General features: G+C 35.4%; 1 protein-coding gene across 5 annotated transcripts in view; it reads right to left on the reverse strand.

The window, feature by feature from the left end:
• RALYL (RALY RNA binding protein like) overlaps positions 1-8928 on the reverse strand; it is a 718971-nt gene that overhangs the window by 709193 nt on the left and 850 nt on the right. For 3 of the 5 annotated variants that reach the window (XM_017521829.1, XM_017521831.1, XM_017521825.1), the window contains exon 1: positions 8168-8928. The exons of 1 other annotated variant lie outside the window; for it this stretch is intronic. The gene's annotated coding sequence lies outside the window, so the exon portion shown is untranslated. Of the gene's footprint in view, positions 1-7800; positions 8020-8167 lie in introns of those variants that run through there. One more of the 5 variants, XM_017521826.2, reaches the window with a different exon arrangement.

An 8928-nucleotide genomic window follows, 5' to 3' on the forward strand; every position in this document is an offset into this window, starting at 1 on the left:
GGTCACAGGCCTGGTATGTATCTTCAATGTAGAATACTTCACCTTATACATTTATCTCATGATTTCCTCATGGTTTAGTTTAACTTGTCCTTTCTCTGAATTTTTCTATAAACTGGAAGTTAAATCTAACCAGGTTTTATGAGATTCAGGTTAGACATTCTAGCAATAATATTTCACAAATGGTACTGTAGCTTTCATATGGTATCACATCAGGAGGCTCATGGTGTCAGGTTGTCTATTGGTGATGCTGCATTAAATTATTCGGTCACTTAAAACAATGACTTGCAGATGCAATTAATACTTGAGCACTATGAGAATATGTTATTCATCAAAATAATTTTAATTGATGATTTTATCACTTGTTGATCATCTTGGACTGAATCACTTATTTCACTGAGAGTTACAAACACTAATATTCTAATTCTCACATTTCTTACACTTAATTCACATTATTTTGTGAAGAGCTGTCCCTCATTAACTAAGAAAGGAAGGCTAACCATTTAATTTTTTCAATTTAATTATTATCAGATCTTTTCTTTTTATATTTTTTATTTAGAATATTACTATGCACTCATAGATTTTACTTTATTCAATGTTTACGATTTGCTATATTCACTCTTGAAATTCAAACTGATTTAAATTGCACAACTGGAAGGCCCTTCAAGCTAGCTCTTGTTTACAATGATATAGCCTTATTTGTCTTTGACCATTTCCTGACTTTCTGTCACAATAAGTTATCCCAGGCTCATCTTGTGTTTTTTCTGCTCAGACTTAGAATCAGTCAATTCTAGGTTAAGGAAGACTAAAGGGCTCTTGTCCTCTTGAGTGGGGAATGATACTAAGAAGCCATGCTTTCTGCACTATATGTGCTCACTACTTCGTGAAAGACATTGCTTTGAAGATTTTTCAGTAGAGATAGCTAGTAAGTACATTTATTTTTAAAAGCTTTATGATATATTTTATTATCTATTAGGTTAGTCCTCTCTTTGCTTTTCTTTCTCAAAATATTCCCTGCTATTTTTGCACATAAATATAAATTTCAAATCAATCTATCTAGTTCCAGAAAAGCTTCCTACTGGTCTTCTTATTTAGATCATGTTATCACCACACACACACAAACACACAGAGAGAGAGAGAGAGAAAGAGAGAGAGAGATTGAGAGAGAGAGAGAGAGAGAGAGAGAGAGAGATGCACACACAGGACACGTACAACCCTGGAGACAACAGCCCGTTTCATGATGCCACCACATCATATTGAGGATCATTGATCACTTTTTCATTTGCTCATCTAATATATCGCATTCATTTAATTTCTCTCAAAATTCATGGATTTTAATGACATATTCAAAGGCCTTTATCTCAGGCCTCCCCTTCTTTTAAGCCTATGCAGCATTAGCTCTGTTGAACAATACTTTCACACACACACACACACACACACACACACACACACACACACACACCATGCACACATTTTCTGAACTTCAGTGGCTATCATCCTAACTCTACTATTCTACATTTTATCAGCCCCTTTTACCACCACTGAAAAAAAGGCAGATGTTTCCAAATTTCTATCTGGGGAGGACTTATTCCCACTTAAGAGTTTCAAAGTAGATACTGTCATATCTCCTTTTAGCCTTCAGTGTGCTTCCCAGCTCTAGACCTGAATTTCCATTGCACATTGGTCACTTAATCCAGAAGTTAATGTCAGAACTCTCAATTACTATGTTCAAAACTGAATCATTTTCTCAGCTCCAATAAAATCAGGCTCTCCTCTAGATATTACTTTCTCTTGTTTTGTTTTATACCACCTATTTCAAGATATCCAGATTTCAAAATTCAAATGCAGCATTTAACCTCCCCTATACCTTGTCCTCCAAATCCACTGATTTTATGGACTTCTGGACTTATGACCAAGTTTTTAAAATCCATCTCATCATGTTCATTCACACTATTTTCACTATAGTTTATGTTTCCCATTCTTCATTGAAAATATTCACTTTTCAAGTTCCAAGGAAACTAATGATGGAAGACTTTCTTGCGCATCTGAAGAGGCAACTAAACATAGAATGCTAAAATAATACGTTACACTTATATGTGTTTTATGTTATTAACAAACATAAAATGAGCTTGAAAATGTCACATCCAAATATGTGTAACAGTAAAATTGTGAGGTGGTTTGATGTTGGTGGTCAGATGATGGTAGACAGACAAGACACATATATTTATAGAGCTGTGTTATGAAAGAATTAGCAGTTCAGTTTTCCTTGCATGAAAGATTAATTTTCCACATCACATTGCAAAATCTTCAAGAGTAGAGATTACATTTTGTACTTAGTAAGTAAATGCTGAATGTGTTTCCCAGGCTCTTTGCAAAGCAATTGAGGACAGAGAACTGTATCGTCTGACCCAACCACAGAGCACCAGTGGTAACGCACAAATGTGATGTCATGCGTTGGCACTCTTCAGAAAACCTGTCTTGGAGAGATGTGTGATGACATGGTCACAGGAAGTTACTTTCAGGACCAGTTAAGAGTATCTGTGTGGGACAATTTTATTTTATTTCTGCTCAAAGCACTCCCTAGTGGAAAGCACTCACTGTTGAAAACTTGCCAAACTACGGTCATTTTAAGTAATGTATCAAGAATAAATATATAGCAGTTATTTTACATTAGGAAAAACAAAACCAACAACAAAAATCCTCTCCACAAATGAAGCATCCCTGTGTAGAAGAAGAAGCATGAGGTGTCAGTTGAGACTTCTCATATGTCAAATTTCCCTTTACCACCTGTGGAGCTCTGAGCTCCAAGTCTTTTTCCTCCAACATGTAAAATAATATTATATAATCACAAAGGGGAAGTGCCAATGGAATTGTATTCATTCGACACATCAATTTCTTTCCTTCTCATCTTGATTTAATGAAAATATAGCCTTCCTTACTCCTACCTGTTAACAATTTTTGAAATGACTCGGAAATGTGTTGCTTCTCTTATGATTTAGCATATGGCTATCAAAATGTGTGTAAACATTTTCTCTAAACACATGGATTATGTATGAATGTAATTAATTCCCACTCTTAAGTTTGGAGGAAAATTCAACCATATTATTTTAAGCAAAATGTGTATTAGTGAGTTAAATGAAATTTTACCAAACATATTTATGCACAGAATATCTCTAGTATTTTGTTACCTAAGAGCACTTAGTGATGCACATTATTGCATCTTTCAGAAGACCAGTGCAAGATTTCCACGTTCTACTCCATAATTTTCCTCTTCACTTAGATTTTTACATGGCCAAATAAATAACTCTTGAAGTCTAGATCCCAGCAGAGGAGTCTGCAAGGACAGTCCAGAAAATATTTATCCTAAATACTAACTGAAGTTCTCTGACTGCCATCTCTGTGGCTACAAATGAAAAGAAAAAGGCATTAAACCAACACCTCCTCCTCTTTATTTTCCAGAACTCAGTTCCAGAAAAGTAGCAAGATAATTCAAAACTAACAGACAAAAATATTTTTAAATGTATGGAAGAATTTAGAAAAACACAAAGTTAGTTTTCAACAAGGTAAGCTTGACATTTAACGTAAGCCTAACAAAAAAAATCTCAATATATTATTGAAAATCTAAAAGCAATGAGGGTCAGCAAAACTACTAAAGTTGACAACAGCTGTGTTAGGTCTATATAGTCTACACATCAAAATTTAATAATAAAAGGAGGGGTGATGGCAAATATTATTATGCAAACTTGTTAACAGTGTAACTAGCTATTGATACATTCAGAAATCAGTTATTACTTACATTTTATGGAATAATGTTTTCAAAACTATGGTGTAGCAAAACAAACTGTTTTTATTGCCAATAAAATGAAAGTTTATGTTGCCTGTCAATTACTGAAGTGAAATTTATTGAATCATACTGAATTATGGAAGTGGGACCTTTATACACATTTGTAGAAGTCACTGGAAGTGGTAGATAATAACAGTAATGAGAGAATAATAACAATAACTCCAGATCAATAAGGACCTTTTTAAACACGTTATTATGTACTTTCTGAAAGTCCATAAAAAACTTGGAGAATAAAATTAATAATTACCTAAGATTTTCAGAGCGCAACAGTTTTCATATTGGAAGTATGATAAAAGATGTAAAGAAACCATTTTTTAAAGTCATAGTTAATCATCATTTAAAAATAAAGGTTTCATGGGTGATAAAGTTATCTGTACACCAAACCCCTGTGACATGTAATTTAGCCATGTAACAAAACTGTACATGTACCCCTTGAAACTAAATAAGAGTTGGAAAGAAAAAAAAGATAATATGGAATATATTAAAAAAAAAAAAAAAGCTTTGTTATCACATGGACCTGATTTTGACTCCAGTTCCACTAGACTTTGTGACCTTTGGCATGTTATTTAATTTCTCTGAGCCTCAGTTTTGGTGCCCATAAAATGGGGATAATAAATATGTATGTTGCAGTATTGTTTTGAGAATTAAAGATACTATTTGCAAAAATAAATAAAATAAAAAGTTTCGAAAATCAGAAAAATAAATTGTAATTAAAATATTTTCCTCAAATTCATTCTTATTATTCAAACAATCTTACATATCCACTTCACTTCTCTTCTGCTTCCATAATGGGGCTTTTTCAAGATTTGAAATATAGAGTTATATTAATGAATGCACTGCTTACTCAGTTGCTCACACTATCAGTAAACAAAACATGACCACATTATTACCGGGGTAGAGTTGCAAAAATGCAACAGACATATACTTCTCACTGGAGTTTCTAAATACTTATTACTGGCTCTTAAAATAAGTAAATATTGTATTTAAGAAACAGCTATCCAAATATTTCACATTTTTTTAACTAGGAAGAAAACTTTTAGCATAGCTAATTATTTTTCGAATTAACTACTTTTATATTCTGAAGACATTGTTTGTATTATTATAGTAGCTCTTTTAACCACTTGAATTTCATACAAATTAGAGAAAATAAACCAACTATCATTTTTAAAAATTTTAACACATCTGTTATGGCTAAGAATATATGTGTCTTTATAATTGTATGTTTGGAACTTTTCCCCCTTGTATATATACCACCATGGTATGGTTATTTGATGCATGTTAAGAAAAAAATCAAGGTGCTACTTGATTGTTTATGACCATGAAAATATGAATGTAAAAAAATAATTGTTAATCTTAAATGATGAAAACTTATTCATTTAAATATTCTTGGATAGACCACATACTCAAGACAGAATTCCAAATAGGACTTTCTTTATGTCTAGACTGAGACAGATGCTGCAAAATTAATTTAGTAATCCAAGATTGTAAAAATACCCATATTTTAGCATCACATAGAAAGTTCTAGAAAATGTAACAGGTTGTTTTCAGTTTGTGATTATTTGTCACGATTTAGATAGTAAAATGTTTGAGGTCAGCTAGTGATCCAATGCCAGTTTAATTTGTGGATCTTCTTTCTCTCAGTCCTCACCCTTAACTTGGGAACCTTCTCTCCTTGCAAAATAGACACTTTTTCTCCCATCCCCCCACTCCCACCCCACTCTCTCAGTCAGCAGTTGAAAAAATCTGCACAATTAAATCAATCTAAATCCCTGTGGGTTGCTTGATGGATTAAAAAAAAATTTTTTTTTCCATGAGAAGCCAGTAGGCGGTGCTAAATGTAGGCTACTACCTTCAACAATTTTAAACCAAAAACTAAACAGGTGGCCAGTCTAAGAGTTGTAGAATTTCCAGTATGATTCGTACAGGAAGAAATCTGAAAGACTTGAATGTAATAGATAGAAATGTAATACAAGTATACAACATAATTAAAAATGAATCTTAAATAAATGAAAACATAGATAACTAAAGGTTCTTAGAATGATATTAAGTTACAGAAATCAAAGCACAACTACCTCTCTATCCTCACATTAAAATTATTTTTGTTCCCATTTGAAACCATTTGATATCAAATGGTTTCAATCTCATTGAGAAATATCATATAGTACAGCCAGTGCTTTGCTCAATCTTAAGACAGAAACTACCTCAACCTTAGGGCAGCAACTGATTGTCTTAACGAAAATGCAGGTTAGATAATTCAAGTTCTTTCTTGCTTGCTTGCTCTGTCTCTTTCTCTCTCTCTTAAAAGAATGAAATGACTCACAATGCATAAAGTATACCAAATATATTATACACAAATATTCTCTTGCATTTTTAATGAATGAGCATTTCTATATACATACCTTGTTATAATTAAAATGATTTTTAAAATCTCAGAATGTTGCAAATAGCTTTTTTTAATGTTTCATGTTAGCAGTTTGAACCATATGAAAGACTACATTTTAGTAATTAGCTCACCATACAAAATAAGAAAATACTAATTTCAGGCTTAGTGCCATCATATTGACTTTAAATCTTAGAAGCACACACATCAAGATATCAAATATAGTGTCCACAAACAGTGACATAAACTATCTTCTTTATATAAATGCAACAGGATTTCCTTCACAGGGAAAAGCTACTCTGAGAACAAAATAACTCACAATGAAGTGTCCAAAGTCTTTTGAGATATTTGTATTCGTTATGAATAAAAAGTATATACAGCTTTCCAGATATAATAGTAACTTTTAATCTTCTACAGAAAAATGGCCCTGTTTTTTACCACAAAGAGTAAAAAAATAAGTCATAAAACTCTTCATTCCACAAACTGAGGTTAAACACAGTGAAATATTTGCTTGAAAAAGTCTGTGTACTTTGTCCTAGACCTCTCTATATGTTGGAGTTAGTTTGTATTTCTGTAGTTACCTAGAAGAAAACTTCATCTGAGAGGTAAAAAGTTGTTTTATCTGCCTTATGTTTACTTTACAGTATCCAAAGTATATATACATGATAATTTAAAGCTAAACTTTTCATTTAAGGGTGGAAAAGTAAGAAAATAAAAGCTTCAAAATCAAATAATTTAAATAATGGTGACTCCAGATTTTCCAATGTATGCCTTTATGAAATTTATTTGGACAGAAAAATTTCCAGCAGATTCTGTCACAGTGTTAAATACAGAAAAAGCTTTTTATTGCTCACTGGTCCATCTCTGAAAAGTAATGCTAAATTATTCGAAAATATGTAACAGAATAATCATAAAATATCATAGACTGCATGCAACACTGAGGACTTCAGTGCTACCAACACACGAAATCATCACCTTTGTCACTAACCCCTCACTCCTGCCCTGTACACAGTTCTCAGAGGAAAACCTTTAAAGTCGGTATCCGGCTGTTAAAAAGAGGGAAAACACTGCCCCCTTAAAATTTAAACAAAAGGCGTTTTTATCCCTTACAGGTGTAGGGTGATTAATGCAAACTAACAGCTTAGTCCTCAACATTAAACCCAAGTCACCATCACAAAAGAAAACTATTTCCCCATCCCCTGGAAGACGACACCAGCAGGCACTTAAAGCCAACGCAAAGCAACAGGGAAAGGAAAGATCCAAAACAGCACCACTAAGAAAGCAAAGCCCTTTGGAAAAGCAAAACAGGCTGGGAAAGACCTACTGCGTCGTTTGCTCATTGCGAGGAGGAGGAGCAGGAGTTGAGCGTGCGGGGGCTGCTGCCATCCTCAAGGCTCTGGAAATGTCTCGAGCTCCGGCCCGGGTGGCCTGGAGCCAGCCCCTCCGGAAGATGCGGTCTCTGCCGCTTCTGCCCCCATCTCCCGGGTGCTCTGAGGGTCCCCTTTAGCCGACGGACGGCCCGCGCCACGTACACAGCCCTTGCCCTTCCTGCTGTGCAAGTGGCCCTCGGATAACTTACATGGCCCGCCGGCCCGCGCCGCCCGCAGCGCAGACGCCACCCGTCGGGAGACGACCTGGGCGCAGCTCACAGTGGGGTGTGCGGGGGGGCTGTATTTTGCGCACATCTAGAAAACAATCCTGAGGCAGGGAACAGACTTTGGTTTTCCCTGGCTCCCGGCGCGGCTCTCCCCACCTAAGGCTCGGACACTGCCTGGAGATGCGCGCGCGCAAACACACATACACACACACACACACACACACACACTCTCTCTCTCTCTCTCTCTCTCTCTCTCTCTCTCTCTCTCTCTCACTCACTCATGCATTTCTTTGCTAGGACCAGTGTTGCCATTGCACACCCGGGAAACGCCTCCAAGGGGACCAAGTACCTGCTCTCTGCGAGCTGCTCAGCTGTTCACTTCATCCTCCGTTGACAAGGAAACCAAACCGCACTTCATTTTTTTTTTTTCCATAAAAACCTTCCACTGCCATCATTTGAAAATTGATTTACGGGAAGGGAAGGGAGAGAAATAAGGGATAATATAGATATAGATATCAGGATATCTATCATAAAATTATCTCGGTTTTTTAAAAAAGTCAAATGTGCAAAAGTCATAGTTAATTTAGAGGAAGAAAAAAGTATTTTGCTTAAAAATGATCCCAGTCACGAGCTGTAAGAAAAGTTTTATGTTATCAATGGGTATCAAAAACAGGAGGAAAAAAACGAATTTGTTTTCACCGGCTCCCAAAAAGGGCACAAAAATATAAAATTAATGTCTTTGCTCAGTGGTTTGCACCTTTATTGCAAGACCACAAACTTGTAAACACTGCCGTAAAATCCCACCTATACAAAAAATGTTATCAGAAAAAGAGTATGCAAAAAAAGAGTTAGAAACATGCTTTTTATTTTTACAGAGGAAAAAAATAGGCACCATACTTCACATCGCTTTTTCCATAAAACCAGTTGCACATTTTGCTGGACTTGGGAGACGCTCCCAGCGGGCACGGTCGCCGCGGACTCCCAGACACAGCGCCTTGTCTACAGAACGATCGCATGCTAGAAAAACTTGGATTCAGGAAAAGGCTCAAAACCATGCTCCTCCAGCTTTCCCAAATATAAACAATAATCAAAGAAGTGGAAAAAAAGAAA

The sequence above is a fragment of the Cebus imitator genome, unplaced genomic scaffold, assembly GCF_001604975.1.
Source record: "Cebus imitator isolate Cc_AM_T3 unplaced genomic scaffold, Cebus_imitator-1.0 Scaffold22, whole genome shotgun sequence".
NCBI classification, from domain to species: Eukaryota; Metazoa; Chordata; class Mammalia; order Primates; family Cebidae; genus Cebus; species Cebus imitator.